Source organism: Quercus robur, chromosome 2 (genome assembly GCF_932294415.1).
Source record: "Quercus robur chromosome 2, dhQueRobu3.1, whole genome shotgun sequence".
NCBI lineage: Eukaryota > Viridiplantae > Streptophyta > Magnoliopsida > Fagales > Fagaceae > Quercus > Quercus robur.
The window spans coordinates 20986606-21004046 of record NC_065535.1 but is presented as its reverse complement, the minus strand read 5'-3'; the positions used below and the strand labels follow the sequence as shown (position 1 = coordinate 21004046).

At 36.8% G+C, this 17441-nt stretch overlaps 1 long non-coding RNA gene across 1 annotated transcript; it reads right to left on the bottom strand.

Moving 5' to 3' along the window:
• Positions 1 to 2459: 2459 nt before the first annotated feature.
• LOC126712853 (uncharacterized) lies at positions 2460 to 6771 on the bottom strand. Its single transcript, XR_007651176.1, has 2 exons — positions 3645 to 6771; positions 2460 to 3560 (listed from the first exon to the last, which is right to left on the bottom strand). It is a non-coding gene; the product is annotated as an uncharacterized LOC126712853 (long non-coding RNA).
• Positions 6772 to 17441: the final 10670 nt, after the last annotated feature.

The following is a 17441-nucleotide window of genomic DNA, read 5'->3' as shown; positions in this document are numbered from 1 at the left end:
TCGTCTAAGCTGATTCTTAGCTCATAATTGGACAGGCAAAGGGAGATTATGAAGCCAAAGAAGAGAGGATGTAGAAGTACCTGAAGATCATCCAACAACTCTTGTAGCACTTTAACAGCCTAGACTTTGTGCAAATTCCTCAGGCCAAAAATGCAGAAGCTGACTTCGTAGCAAGACTGGCCTCGTTAGATGACTATAATGCACCCTTTGAACTATGTATAGAGATAAGAGGGCAACCAAGTAAAGAAGGTGAGTAGGTTCTGAAGATAATAGAACAAGACGAGTGGATGATTCCCATTGTCTATTATTTGAAAGAAGGATGGCTCCTAAAGGATAAAACAGAAGCAAGGAAGATACAGATCAAAGTAGCCCAATTTGTAATTATTAATGATGTACTGTACAGACGAGGTTATTCACTTTCGTACATAAGATGTGCTAACTCAAAAGAAGCAGATTATGTGCTCCGTGAGATACACGAAGGAATTTGTGAAAATCATGCTGGAGCAAGGTCTTTAGCAGGAAAGGCACTTAGAGCAGGATGCTATTGGTCGACTTTACAGAAGGACACACATGACCTCGTCAAAGCATGCGATAAGTGTCAACGCTTTGCAATTGTCTAGACGAGACCAGGAGAGACGATGACACCCATATCCTCACCATGGCCCTTCGTCCAATGAGGGATTGACATTATGGGCCCATTCCCTTCAGGAAAGAAGCAACTCAGATTTCTGATCGTCACAATTGATTACTTCACAAAATGGGTAACTAGTAGCAACGATAACAGAGGCTAAAGTCACCAGCTTAGTGTGGAAGAACATCATTTGCAAGTTTGGAGTCCCATGCATCATAATATCAGACAATGAAAAGCAGTTTGACAATCCTAAGTTTCGAAAATTTTGGCAAGACTTAGGAATCAAGAACCACTACTCTTCTCCAAGACACCCTAAAGCCAATGGATAGATAGAAGTGACGAACATACCTACTCAAAATTATCAAAACTCGGCTTGAGGGGGCATGGTCCGGAGAATTACCAAATGTCCTTTGGGCATATAGGACGACCACAAAAGTTCTAACAGGAGAGACGCCATTCAGACTGACATTTGGCAATGAAGCCATCATATCAATGGAAGTGGGACTGATGAGCCTCCAAGTCAAAACTTATGAAGGTCAGAAGAACTAGCAAGAGCTCAACAACAACTTAAATCTAATTGATGAAGTCAGAGAGGAAGCTATGAGGCAAATGGCCAAACACAAGGAAGCAATGGCCAGATACTACAACAGAAAGGTCAAGGTAAGTAGGTTCAACATAGGAGACCTCATCCTTAGGAAGATATCATAGGCAACGAAGGACCTATCCCAAGGAAAACTGGGACCAACTTGGGAAGGCTCCTATGAAGTAATCCATCACTCTAGAGAGGGCTCCTACTACCAAAAGAATCGATGGCCAGGAACTACCTCGACCATGGGACATAAAACATTTGAAGACGTACTACCAGTAAGGAATATTTTACATTTCAAGTTGCCCAATCTTCATCTTAGTATGTACGTCTGTTATTACTTTCATCATTCATAGATCAATAATACACGAGAGCATTATCCATGCGTATTTATCAATAATTATCCATGAGTTATTTATCAACAAAAACACATGCAACACTCAGAAGCTATTCTTGGGAGACGTCCCAAGAATCTCTGTCGTTAAAATTTCTAATCAAAGGCTGTTCATACATAGCTGAATAATTGACACTGTCATAACCATCAAGGTTGTTAATACACAACCACCAAAGTCGACTAAACCAAGAGTTGTTCAAACACAACTTTTGTCATCGTCATTTAGACTTTACCATAAAAAATAAAAAAAAAAAAAAAAAAAAAAAAGAAAGAAAGAAAGAAAAATGGTTAACCTAAAGACGCTCCAATAGCGTGACTCCAAATCATGTGTACAAAGCAATATTGTCATTACTAATAACGTCATGACATATAAAAAAAGGAGGAAGTTGTTCAAACACAAACTTCTATCATCGTCATTCAAACATCACTTAATGAAAGTTGTTCAAACACAACTTCTATCATCGTCATTCAAGCATGACTTAATGAAAGTTGTTCAAACACAACTTCTATCACCGTCATTCAAACATGACTTAATGAAAGTTGTTCAAACACAACTTCTATCATTGTCATTCAAACATGACTTAATAAAAATTGTTTAAACACAATCATCATCATTCAAACATGACTTAATGAAAGTTGTTCAAATGCAACTAAACGAGGAGTTATTTAAGCATAACTTCTAAACATGGCTTAGTAAAAGTTGTTCAAATACAACTGCACAAGAAGCTATTCAACCATAACTCCCATCACCATCATAACTTAATGAGATCTGCTCAACACAGCAAAAAACCTATTGAAATAAAAGGTTACAAATACATTTCGTTAGCCAATCAATTGTCAGAAAAGAATTGCATGCCCAAAACACACGGGCCCAAAACAATAAATTGCCCAATAAATATATGCTCAAAACAATGAGGTCCATAAAGACATTGTTTTTGCCTTACAAAAAAGGGAGAAAATGAAAGAAAATAAAGAAAATTACTATCTAGCTAGATCAGAGAGGGACATATCTACAGGAGCAACGATCGTAGGTTCTTCTACTACATTCTCCTCCGTGACCTTGGAAGGACAATTTGCTACAAACTCCTCCACTTCACCCATTACCAGACCAGAGAGATCTAGTTCTGGGTGGTGCTTAGCCATCCATCTTCTGAAGAGTTCAAAACCCTCCACATTGTACTCACAGAGGTTGTCTAAGTACAAGTTAGATTCCTTGAACTCCTGTACAGCATCAGGACCAGCTTTTTTCAATTTAAACTGAAGACTACCTATCTGCTTGTCCTTCAGCTTAGAAAAATCCTTCTCCACTTGAAGACTCTTCTCCAAAGCTGCCACACGTTCTTTGTCATTCTTAGTTTCAACAGTAAGGATGACAACCTTGTTCTTGAGCGTCTCATTCTCAGCAGAGAGAGATTTGATCATAGGTTCAGTTGTGGCCATCTTTTTCTCCAAATCTAGAAGCTTCCCAGAGACGAACAAGGACTCCCCAAAGCCTACATATGAAAAAATCTCTCTTAGCAAAAGCAAAACAAAAAAGAAAAAGCAACCTACGTCGTTAGAACACATTTGCACCAATTTCTAAATGTGAGATGACATCACATCACCAGACGACTTCGACATTAAAGGATTTAGATCATCCATTAAAAGCGCCTCATGCGCCTTCAACGCAGTGGTGTTAGCATCATTCCAAAAGGTTAAGGGAAAAGGCTTGCAAACGGATTTTCCTCTAGCACCCCCCTCTGAAGAGACCATCACCTCCAGAGACAATGTGAGAGAGGGAGGACGCTTGGAAGGAGAGTGAGCAAAAGGAGGAGTCACCACGGGCACTTCGAAGGGAGCGTCGCCCACTTTCTGATGCTTCCTAGACAGAAGGCCACCAACAATGCTGCTCCGGGCTTTCTTCTCTTGGGCCTCGGCTAGTTTCTGTTTGCTAAACCTAGTCGTCATCCCTGGAGAAGAGAAGGAGAGATAAAAAATAAAAAATAATAAATAATAAAAAAATAAAAAACCGAAGAGACAAAGAATACACTTACTTTTCTTCACAACCTCTAAATTCTTTCGAACCTTGCTTGAGGGCTTTGGGCCAAAAAAATGGAGGAACAGTGATTGAGGAGAGATAAGGTCGTCGAAATCTCTAACAGTCCTGAGATATTCTTTGACCTTCTCAACACAATTATGATATCTCTTATTTAGACAAGAGCGTTAAGGAACTACAAAAAGCAAGTATATCATATATCATTGTCACTCACAAAGAATAGATAAAGAACAGGAAGAAAAGACAAGAAGGACGCACCAGACACAGGAGTTCCCTAATTACGAAAAAACTTGGAGGCTTCATCCAGGCCTTCACCAGGGATGAACTCCCAACCGCTGCCCAAAATAAAGAAGAAGTTTGGTTTCCAATTGCGGAGGGCGATGGACAGTCAAGTATTAACCTAGAAGCCTTATCCCATGGCTTAAATTCCTAGTAGTAAGGGTCTTTGGACTTTCTCAAAAGATAAAAATGGAGAAATTCTTCTTTTTTGATGACGTCCCCGTCATTGGAAGACAACCACACCACCATATAACAAATGACGATCAACCAAGAATTAGGCACTAATTGTGCTGAGGCAATGTGCAAATACACGAAAAGTTCCCTAACAAAGGGATGGACAAGAAGACGAAGGCCACTAGCGAAATCCGTTTCGTAGAAACAGACTTCATCGACATATGAATGATAGGCCCTATCTTTATCACTCGGAATCCTAATTCTAACCGAATAAGGAAATTGAAACCTATCCCTGATTCGCTTCTCATCTTTCTCTAAGAGGGCACATTGGATGTTCCAAGCTTTATAGGGAGTAGAAGGGGAAGAAACTTTGGGAATCTCGCGATTATCAGGCGAAGATAACCCTGTTTACAGCTCACTAGACCTGACCTCCCCAGACATTTTCAAAGACCTAGCAACTCTAGTAGAACAAGAAACCAAAGGAAATAAAGAGGAAAGGACAAACCTATACCGACAATCCTCCCCCACGAAAAGACTAACCCCCTTGAGACACTCTCCCTCCACAATTTCAAGCAAACGACCTAAGCGAGTAAGAAGAAAAGATATTGAGGGACAATCGACCCTAACAATAGAGTAATCTACCATGGAAGAGTAGGAAAAGAAAGAGAAGCACGAAGAACTTACTAGGGAATGCAAAAATGAAAAAGAAAGCTTGAAGAAGAGAAAAAGCCTAGAACGCCAATTGAATAAGGAAAGAAATTGAAGAAATGGAAAAAGGAGGGAAAAATGGCCAAAATGTGCGTGGGAAAACCGAGGAAAGTTTGCGTGTCAGATGCATCTTAACCGTACGCATGGCACTCAACAGCTCAAATATCAACTCGTCATAAATGCGCCATACACGGAATACGAAGCGTCAGATAGATATGTTTTCATCTCATTTAACCGACAAAATTCAAATAAGGGGGCAACTGATGAGTTAGAAATTTATGATCGTCATTAATTTGAGATCGTCATTAACCTAGAGAAGAAGTTATGCATTTATTACACTTATTGATGACAAAGTATAACGGAGGGAGCAACGGTGACAGAGTGAGCTATGAACTTTAGACAAAGATTTTGTAACGTACTAACTGTTGAGCATAAATACAGCAATTCATTGTCAATTAATGAGGCATGCAATTATAAAAAGAGAAGGCAACATAAGTTAAAGGTACACATAAAATACTCTATGAAAATCACTCTCCAGTCAATTCTCTCTAAAATCTTTCTTCCTTACTAACTTAAGCATCGGAGGCGGTTTGGCTAACATCACACTGACGTGTTACTCTTTCACCCAGTTCATTTTTGCAAGTTTTCCTCCAATAGAGACGACCCCAAGCTTCGTCCATCTACTACGACAAGGAGCTCAATTGCTGATTTTTTTTGCATCATCAGAAATCGTGTTTAGGAAATAATTTTTTCATTGATTTTTTTTTTTTTTTTTTTTTTTTACATAAAGTTTGTTTTTCATCATTAAATTGATAAAATTCTTTTTTTCATTCCTAAACTATTTGACCTTAAAATTTAAAAAGAAAAATGTTACATTTTCTTTATAATATATTTGTAAATATATTTTCATTTTATGTAGGGGCGATCATTGGTTGGCCGGGTTCTAATTTAGTGTCAACATGATCACATTGGGTTTGTAGGTTGTCTACTGAATACCGATCTAATAAGGTTAAATCACTGGTCGAATCGGCCATAATCTATGAGTTGTCTTAACAATGCTAGCAATCTTGGTGTAGTGAAAATCTAATGATATTTTTACCAAACATCGTGTAGATTGATTGAGCTAGTGATCGTTTCTTTGAACTTTCCTCTGGCAAAAAGCGCTTTTTGAAACCCAAAAAATAATATTTGCGTTTGGTACAGTTTTAAACACAACTTTTTCTAAAAAGCTGGATTTTGAAATGTGAAGGCCTTGTGCATTTTGGCATGGCAGCTTTGAGCTGTAGTTGCAAAACACACAAATGCATTTTCTCAAAACAAAAATATTACCGTTGGTGGGTTTCTATTTTTCCTAAATTGCCCATGGTTTTTTCTACTCCTCTATGCTGCTATGCTGTGGCATCTCGTCTTCTACAAAGACTACAAAAAAATAGCATTTGGCCCAGGTTCAATTCAATAACAAATTTCCAAATCCAAACACAAAAAAATCTATAACAAATTCCCAAATCAACTAAGGAAAAAAATATATATATATATATATGTATATATATATATATATCAATCCCTTGCAAATCAGGATTTCTCAAAATGCAAAACAAAAAAACATCGGAATATAGAGAAATCTTCCCTTATGCAGTATCTCCCTTTCGTTTGCTCTGCTCTGATCCAATCTTCAGTTAATGACCGGCGACCACCTCTCTTTCTCTTTGTTGTTCTTCATTTTCTCTGGGTTTGCTAAGATCTCTCTATTTTTCATTTTGATCTTTCTCACTCTCTCCCCTTTGATGAAGTAATAGTTTAGAGGTGTTGAAACTTTTTTGACCGAGCGGTGTTGAAACTTGAAAGAAGACAAAGTGAAGAAGTGTGTGGAGGAAAATAGAGATAAGGGAGAAATAAAGAAGACAAAAAGTGAAGAAAATGTGGCTGAGAAAAAAACGGAAAAAATGAAGAAGGTGTTGTGTTGGTTTTGGTTATACGTGTGGTGTGGGGCAAGGGCATGAACAAATATATATATATATATATATATATATATTTTTTAAGTAAGCTTATGAAAAAAAACATTAATATTAGAGTAATGTTATCTTTAAAATATTTTTACAACAAATTTTAGTTAACAATATTTTTATAACAAATTTTAGTTAAAAATAAATTATTATTATTATTATTATTAAGTAGTTTTTTTTTGAGTAAGTATTATTTTTAGAAAGAGAGTAAGTATTATTAAGTAGTTGATTTAAGTATGAAATAAACTCCCTTATATATATATTTTCCTTTTTGGTAATTTACAATTTAAACCGCCATTTTTATAAATGCTAGCTAAACATTCAGCTTTTTCAAAAAGCATTTTTTAACAGTTTTTACCAAACACTCAGTTTTTTTTTAAAAACTCAATTTCATACCGCACTTTTTGAAACCCCCACTTTTTAAAAAAAAACTCATTTCAAAAATCTGAACCAAACTCGCCCATATACTATGATATACCCCAACTTTATATATGAGATAATTTTTTCTTCATAGAAAGTCCCAACCAATATTGAATACTTTAAAGATTTATAACATTTACACATTAAAAAAATAAATTCAATGACAATGATATTTATATTGTCTTTGTTAATTGAAGCTTTATTCTCATTTAATGAGATAGTCTTGCCCCCCTGAAAATCTTAAACCCTTTGAATATTTGAATTCAAGAGCTTAAATTTTTTTTTTTTCCCGTATCGTAATTTTTTTTATAAAATCATTTTTGGGGACTAACACAAAATTTATTTGTTAATTGGATTCATAGATTTTTCAAAATTCCTGGGCGCCTTGGCCCCTCCATCCTTTAACTAAGTTATTCTCATTCGCATTTTTATGTTAACGTCAATGTATTCCTTTTTTTTTTTTTTTTTCCTTATAGAAAAAAAAAAAAAATTAATGAATTAGGCAATTTGTAATTTTATTATGTTGCGCGTGGAGTACATTGGTAGTGGAGCTAAGGATTTTAGTACAGCTTAGAGAGAAGCAACCATCCTGGTGTCTTCATGAGCTGGGTAATCGAGCAAAGGAATATGTTCTGGAGTATTTCGACGCAAATGCTTATCAATCTCGGGCTGTTCCTAGACGTAATCAGACTCACTGGTCTCGCCGTTTGAGCAGAATTACAAGGGCAGTTTTGATGCGGCTTTTTTTGATGATTCGAGTAGTGCTGGTATTGGAGTGGTGTTTCGTGATCATATGGGTCAAGTAATTGCTACTCCGAGTCAGAGAATTCCCCTTGTTCAATCCGTGGAGTTGGCAGAAGCTATGGCAGCTCGACATGCTCTTTTATTTGCTAAGGAACTAAGCTTGTTTAATGTAGAGATAGAGGGGGATTGTTCAAGGGTCATCCCTGCCCTGAATGAGTTGGGGAGAAGCTGCACATTATTTGGCCATGATTTGGATGCTATATTACAGTCGATTTAGTTCAATAAAATTGACTTACTTCTTTCTCAAAAAAAAAAAAAAAAAAAAAAAAAAAAAAAAAAGAAAGAAAGAAAGAAAAGGATTTTAGTAGACTATTAGCAAAACTAAAAGACAACGCTTAAAACCACCGCACACCCTTAGTGTAATAATTACTTTATAAATATAAATGTTTATGGGATGTGGTGGGTAAGGGTTGAGGTTCAAGTTTCTAGAAAGGAGATTCACACACATATATACTTAAATTAGGCTAGAAGTTGAATTTATATCTTGCTTATATATATATATATATATATATAAAAGACTACGCTTAAAGAAAAATTAATCTAAAAACTGTTAATTATAATACAAGTGCCAAAACAATATAAAAATAATAATCAATATATTTCCATTAACATACAAAGATCAAGCGAGATAAAAAGATATTTACACATTTAATTTGATTACTTAGATTATATATTTTTTTTTAATGAATCAATGTAAAAATACTAAAAATAAAAATATATAATAGTATTCAAAATTTTCTACAAAGTAGTTTGATTTCTTTTAAGAAATTATGCATTAATTATCCAACCTTTCTTTTCTTCTCCTTAACAATATTTCCCAATTGTTTTAAATTTGGATTTATTAAATTAATCTATAAAAGAGGTGTTGTGGAGTCTCGGAAAGATTCATTTAAAAGATAAATAAATAAATACTGGTTGATGTTACCCATATATAATAATATAATTATATACCATGTTTTTTTCCTTATCTTAAATGTAGAGTCACAATATGTCAATATATATTCAGGTGATTTATTTATTTTATTTTTTGAGTAGGTTAAATTAAACCTTTCGGTGAAAGGGAAGGCATTTTTACGTTAGTAGGGTGTCAAATGGAAAGACGAAAAACAAATCCATTAGCATAATCTATAATATAAGAATTTAATTTTTAATTTTTATGGACCTTTTTTTACTATACATCTGCATGCTACAGTTATATTAAATTGCTTTGTAGCTGAATTGGCGCATTCCCATGTACAAAGTGTTTGGGGGTTTAAGGGGGAAAGGGTTCGAGTTGCGGGACTAGCAATATGTTGTAATTATCTCTAATTTTTTTTTTTTTTTTGCCAATATTGTAGTTGAAAATATTAATAATCGTTAATTTGACATGCAATGATCACATAGTTATATCTTCAACATGGAATGTACTACTCACGTTGTGTGGTGTTTTTTGCAAATTGATTATAAAGTTTCTTCCTAATTATTACTTTTTTTTTTTCTTTACCTAGAATGTTATATATTTATTATTAAAACTCTAAAATATTTAGCTCTTTTTTTTTTTTTTTTTTTTTTTTTTTTTTTTTTTTTTTTTTTCTATTGAGCATTATTTCAAGTTTCATATGACAAATGTAGGTTTTTTTTTTTAAAAAAATTTTATTAGACTAGTGCGCTATTAAAATAAATTTGGGAGTATAAATTTAAATACATATATATTATTCAAATTTTATTTTTTAATTATTTATATTGAAAAAATACAAAAAAGTGAAAAAATAGTTAGAAAATACATATAATTTTTCTTTCTAATTAGTTTATAATATAAAAATATACAAGTCATAACGGGTTGACTTAACTCATATAATAACCGGTATGAGTAAGAAGAATGAAAATTCGTTTTAGTTAAAGTTTTTCTGTTTTGAAAAAAGAAAATCTATATCCGTTTTGATCCATCTCTAATTAATTCATAATTGAATCCTTTAGTCCAAATTGACTCTCTGCTAGCTACTAAATGGTTAACTAATGATATAGAATATCTGCTTGAATTTGCTAATTTAATTCTGGATTGCAAGTGGCTCCTATCCAAGTCATGGGCGGCCTGCATTGAACACGTGCAGAGGAAAGCCAACAGTTGTGCAGTCCTATTGGCGAAATGAGGAGCTTCTCAATCCGAGAGAGATTCTATATGACACATGTCCCACTTTTTTGCTACAATGCCTCTACTGGGATTCCATCTTGTGGGGTTTTCTGCAAATAAAGCTTTGGCTATTCTGTTTTAGTTTAAATGTGTTGTTGATGTTAGTGTTTTGTCTTACAAGTTGGGTTAATCTGTCTTGTTAGTTACTGTTGTTCATTCAGTCGGCAGTATGAACTCAGTTGTTTATGTTATCTTTTATCTTTTATCTCAATAAATTCCTCTTTTATGAAAAAAAAAAAAAAAAAATCCTTTTGAAAAGAAATCTTTCTGATTCAACCCTTCGTACCTCGTGGCATTGCCCTATTCGAAACCGAAGATTGGGGACGAAAAAGACCATGGCTTTGCTCTTGGCTCTCTTAAGTTATGTGGAATCTTCATGTATCAGTCAATGGTGACAATGTGACATAATAACAAATTATTAAGCAATACATATTAGGAGTTCTGACTTTTGGTTCTCTGAATCCACACGAAAGATTTTAGTAGTGTGATGAGTGATGTGATGTGTTAGTATACAACTTAGACTAGTTTAGCCCATTGGGTTTAGCCTAGTATACTGTACTTGCAGTTTACTCCTATTACTTGTACTGCACACATACCTAGCCTATATAAGGCTCTCTATTGTACATTATTATACACACATCAATATACAGACTATTCAGTCTTTCACTCTCACTTTATATTGTTAACATGGTATCAGAGCCATTCTTCTGACTTCCTGGTTCCTGTGGACATCTCTGGCGTTCTTCCACTACCCTCGTCTTCATCCAGTAGTCACTGTTAGAAACGAGTTACCGCCATCATGCCCACAACCCCTAAAACACTCGGATTTCGTCAATTTTGTTGATCAAACTGCCAAAGTCAAGGCACATATTGACAGATCTTCCGATCCCGAGCAAAACCCAACAAAGAGCTGCCAAAAACCACCTCACACGCACCCCCACGCGCCGTTTGAAATTTCTGCCTCACAAGCACGCACTCCACACGCCGTTCATCTCTCACACGCGCCTCACGTGCTAGGAACAGGGCCTTCACACACTTCCCACGCGCCTACTCCATTTCACGCACTACCACGTCAGCCCTAGGGTGACGTCACACTGCCACGTCAGCACATGTCATCATCCTGAGCCATTGACCGAGCCGTTGACTTTGACCAGACTGTTGATTTTGACTTTGACCAAAGTCAAAATTTTTCAATAGGACTTGTCTTGCTCAGTTTTTCGCGTAGATTCCAATTTTGGGCTTTGTTTTTGCATTTAAGGTCACTAAATCTCATTTTTTTGGTCATTTTCTTCATTATGACTCAACAAAATGAACGAGATATTATACATCTTATTACCAAACCAGTACCAAACCCTAAGTCCAAAGCCACAGCTGTTGAAGAGTCTTCCAAGACTGCTGTTACAACAGATGATTATGAAGAACGCCTAGAGGAATGGCAAAGTATTCAAAGTAAGATCTTTTATTAGTTTATCAATACCTCTATTCCTTCCATTTATAATCTTCTTCCTTGTCTTGAGACTGCTGAGGCTACTTGGAAATTTTTGGCCGATTGCTATAATTGTACTAATGATTCAAGCTTGGAGTTCCACATTGAATCAAAGCTTTATTAAATGCGCCAAGAGACAGGTCAGTCTATTTCTGATTTTTATTCTCAGACTTCTATTATGTGGGAACAACTCTCTGCTGCAGATCCTCCACTAGTGTGTTCTAAGGACATTGAGCTCTTTGTCAAATATCGGGATTACCGTAAATTTATGCATTTCATGATGGGTTTACGTGAGGATTTTGAGCCTACTAGGGCTTCACTGCTTAGTCGGTCTCCTACTCCTTCTCTTGATGCTGCGGTCAAGGAGCTCATTTTTGAGGAGAATCGTTGGCCAACTCATCACATGTCATCATCTAATCATGTATTGGCTACACCCTCTCCACAGCCTCCCATTGCTACATTTACTGCTCCTCCACGAATAAACTCTGGGTGTCCCACCTCTTAGTCTTCCAAAGTGTTGGAAAATTTAGACCCCGGTTGATAGAATTAACAAGTTTTAAATCCAAGTTTTTAATTAGATTTATTATCAATAAAACTTGTTAAATCAAACAAACATTAATATCATGTCAAAATCATGCAGCGGAAAAATAAATAAGACAAGATATGATGACCCAGGAAAACCAATGAAACAAACTAGTTTCACAGTAAAAAACCTGGGGGGAAACCTTCCCAAAAAGCAATCTATCATAGTAAAGAGAAGTTTCAGATCTAGTACAAAACCTTTGTCCCTAGACTCTACAATCCCTGTAGATGAACTTACAGCAGAAACCTTCTACTGCTTCAGAACCTCTAAACTCTTCAATATATGAACGCCACCCTTTTTGATGCACGAATCCTAGTACATGACTAACCAATTGCGCGGATACTAGTACGCGACTTAATCACTAACTAGAAGAAGATTGTTGGCTGCAAAGTTCTTCACTTCATCCACATGATGAAGATCAAGAAACACTTGGTTACAAAACCCTAAGACGCAAAGACGCAGTAGCTTCTTTTAGAGAGAATAAGGCATCGGTCACCTTTTGCATATGTTTTCATTGTATTCTCTTATGTGATGGCCTCTAAAATAAGCCTTATATAGGCCTAAGGTTGTGAGAAAAGAAACTCTAAACAAATACATAAGCCTGGCCCAAAAATCAGATCTGGAAATTTGAATTCCCGTAATCTCGATCGATCGGGAGGTGTCGAGCTTTAAATCTCGACAGATACAACTATCGAGGAGCTATCGAGGAGACAGAAGTTTTCTCGATCGATCCACCAGCTATCGAGAGGTGTTGAGCTATCTGTCCGCAAGTGTCGAGCTATTTGTCCACCTTTAATGAACATCTTTTCTTTACTTGTTTCTTGGTCCAATCTTCATGGCTTTAATACTAGACTTGAACAACATGTTTTTTGAAGTATTAAACACATCCTAGATCTACCCAATTACAAGTAAAGTGCGTTTTGTCAAAAGATTAGCCAATTACACAAAATATGTCCTTAGCACAAAGGAACTCACTGCGAGTTTTGCTGTGCCAAAGGCCATGACATCTCTGTTTGTCGCAAATTGCAAAAATTTATGCAAGAGTAGAATAAAGCTTCTCTTCCTCGGGTAGCTACTGTATGTCCTTCAAATCCATCGGTTCCTACAGGTCCATCTTTAACTTCCTCACTTACTACGGTTAATATTGAGTCAGTTATTCAACAGATTTTATCCCGCACTTCCACTGCCCTTTCTGTCATCTCAAGTAAACAACTTTGGTTTTTTGATACTGCATGTTGTAACCATATGACTCCTAATGAATCCTAATTTTTTGATAAGTCACCCTTAGAACATCCAATCACCATTTACACTGCTGATGGAACTCCTATGCCTGTTAATCATAAAGGAACAATCTCTTCTCCTTGTTTATCCCTTAGTGACACTTTTCATATTCCAAATTTATCCCTCAATTTGCTTTTTGCTGGTCAACTTTGTGAATTAGGCGTAGATCTTCTATTTACTAATCATGGTGTGAATGTACAGGATCCCCGGATGGGCCAAGTGCTTGGGATAGATCGTAAGGTTGGTCGCATGTTTGAGGTTCATGACTTGAAGATTCTTTCACAAGTTGTTTCTACAACTACTACCACTGCCACCTCCTCACCTGATCTATGGCATGCTCGTCTTGGTCATCCATCCTTATCTTGTCTTCAGTTGTTAACTTCTCAAGGTTATTTAAGTTCAGTTTAATTTCAAAAATTTGATTGTACTTCCTGTCATTTTGGCAAACAGACAAAATTTCCCTTTAATAAAAGTAACTCCTTTTCTTCTGCCCCTTTTGATCTTATACGTTCTGATATTTGGGGTCCTGCACTTATTCCCACTGAGGGGGGATCTAAATATTGTCATATTTGTAGATGATTTTTCTCGATATACTTGGATTTATCTGCTTCACCATAGGTCTGAACTTGTGTCTATTTACCAAACATTTCATAAAATGATTGAAACACAGTTCAATCGCACCGTCAAAGTCTTTCAATTAGATAATGCTCAAGAATATAATGATAAATCTTTCCTATCCTTTTTAGATAGTAATGGTACCTTTCCTCTGCGGTCTTGTCCTTACACCTCTTAACAAAATGGTCATGCAGAACGAAAACATCGTCACATTCTTGAAGTTATCTGCACCCTTCTTATTTCTGCCTCTCTTCTTAAGCGCTTTTGGGGTGAGGCCACATTCACTGCTGTGTACACCATTAATTGTATTCATTTACCAACTACACACAACAAATTACCATTTGAGCTTCTCTATGGTCAAACTCCTGACTACTCCTCTCTTCGGGTTTTTGGTTGTGCTTGCTTTGTCTCTCTTCCTCCTCATGAACGAACAAAGCTCTAGCCTCGTTCTCGTCTCTGTTGTTTCCTTGGTTATGGTGTATCTCAAAAGAGATTTCACTACTATGATCCCATTTCTCATCGCCTTCGTGTCTCCCATCATGTTGAGTTTTGGGAACATCGTCCTTTCACGAGTCTTCAACAATTTCCTGCGTCCTCTTCCTCAAAGTCTCCCATTTTTACTGATCTTTTCCTCCCTCTCTATCCTAAACTTGTGGAGGATTCTTCAACATCGGTTGCCTTTCTAGACGACTCATTTCTGGTTCTATCCCCAGTATATGACCCGCCTATCTTGGATCCTATGGCACCACCCTCTCCTGAGTCTCCTGTTAGTCCTGAACTTCATCGTTCCACTTGGGTAAGCATTCCTCCCCCTTATTTCACTAATTATCACTGCTCTTTTGCTCTTGCCACCCTCTATGAACCTCACACTTATCGTGAAGCCCATACTGACCCTCTTTGGCAACAAGCTATGAACGAAGAACTAGATGCCCTTCATAAGAATCACACTTGGAATATGATTGATTTGCCTCCTGGTCAGTCTGTAGTAGGTTGTAGGTGGGTTTACAAGATCAAGACCAAGGCTGATGGATCTGTTGAATGATACAAGGCTCGCCTAGTTGCCAAAGGCTTTACTCAGGAGTATGGCATTGACTATGAGGAAACATTTGCTCTTGTTGCTCGCCTTACATCTGTCAGATGTCTCATTGCTGTGGCTACTGTTCGCCGTTGGCCTCTTTATCAAATGGATGTGAAGAATGCTTTCCTCAATGGAGACCTCCACAAAGAAGTGTACATGCAACCATCCCCTGGCTATCCACATTTAGGCAGTCAAGTTTGCCACCTTCGCCGTGCTCTTTATAGCCTCAAGCAGAATCCTTGAGCTTGATTTGAAAAGTTTAGCTCAGTTGTCGCTCAGTAGGGTTTCACTTCGAGTCCTCATGACACTGCTCTCTTTGTCCAAAGATCCTTTGCTGGTATCACTCTTATTCTTCTTTATGTTGATGATATAATTATTACTGGAGATGATTCTGTAGGTATCCGCCCTCTTCAACACTTCCTTAGTCAGCATTTTGAGATGAAACATCTGGGCACTCTCAGCTATTTTCTTGGGCTTGAGGTTACCTCATCTTCTGATGGATACTATTTTTCCCAAACTAAATATGCTTCTGATCTTCTCTCCAAAGCTGGTATCACCGACAACAAGATTGTTTCCACTCCCTTAGAATACAATGCAAAGCTCACACCCTTGGATGGTGAACCTATATCCGATACTACTCGCTATCGTCAGTTGGTTGGTAGTCTGATCTATTTCACTGTTACTCGTCCGAATATTTCACATGCCGTGGGTATGGTTAGTAAGTTCATGGATGCCCCTCGTTCTGTCCACTATGCTGCTGTTCTTCGGATTATCTGATATGTCAAAGGCACACTTTATCATGGTCTCCATTACTCCTCTCAATCTTCTCTCGAGCTTCATGCTTATTCAGATGCAGACTAGGCAGGTGATCCAACTGATCGATACTCTATCACAGGTTTCTATTTCCTGTTAGGTACTTCTCTTGTCTCGTGGCGTAGCAAGAAGCAGGATGTGGTTTCTCGTTCCAGTACTGAGGCTGAGTATCGTGCCCTTACCGACACCACTAGTGAGCTTGTCTGGCTTCGTTGGCTCTTGGCTGACATGGATGCTTTACAACCCACTACCACTCTACTTTATTGTGACAATCGTAGTGTTATCTACATTGCTCATAATGATGTCTTCCATGAACGCACCAAGCACATTGAGATCGACTATCACATCACTCGCCAGTATCTCAAGAAAGGAAATCTCAAGTTGTTCTCCATCTCCTCTACTGACCAGCCTACTGATATCTTCACCAAGACTTACTCGCCTAGTCGTCTTCGAGATCTTATATCCAAACTCCAGTTGGCTTCCTCCTTGCCACCTCGAGTTTGAGGGGGGATGTTAGTGTACAGCTTAGACTAGTTTAGCCCATTGGGCTTAGCCCAATATACTGTACTTGTAGTTTACTCCTATTACTTTTATTACACACATACCTAGCCTATATAAGGCTCTCTATTGTACATTATTATACACACATCAATATACAGACTATTCAGTCTTTCTCTCTCACTTTATATTGTTAACATGATGCATACATTTCTGAGTGCAAAGTGGCATACAATGGAATGTGGATTTTATGTTACAACCAAAGCTTCGTGGTACAAGATTCCTGTCATTTCTTCAGGCTTCACTTAGATGGTTACAACTCACAAGTAGGGCATCATAGGCAAGGGGAAAATGATGTCTTCTTGTCCTAATCGAATAGAGTTTGAAATGATGTTTTGTTCCGAAAGAGATTATAGCAATCTATGGCCATAACAAATTTCAAAGTTTTTCTTTTTCATGTGGTTAAGATGATAGAATATGCTTACAAAAAAGAAACGAAAATGGAAAGAAAAGAAAATTCTCAAGATCAAACAAACCTCATTTGAGGAGATATGGAGAAATTCGATAGTTATGAAACTCGTATTGGCTTGTCCACCACTATAATTTTAAATCTCAAGATGAAAATTCAATTATCGATGTAATACTCTCAAGTAAAGAAATTTATAAGAGAGTTGTCACTTATCAAAGGGAGTGGCAATTTGAAAAGCGTGAAGGTTTAGGATAGCTTTTGTGATTTCCAACACAAATTCAACACACGCAAGGGAATCAAAAGTGTTTGGTTTGGATCACAAATCAAAGGGTATGGTAATTTGAAAAGGATGAAAATAGGAGGCTACTAGAAATTTTCTCTAATCGGAATCTGGTAGTCTTAGCCTTCGCTATA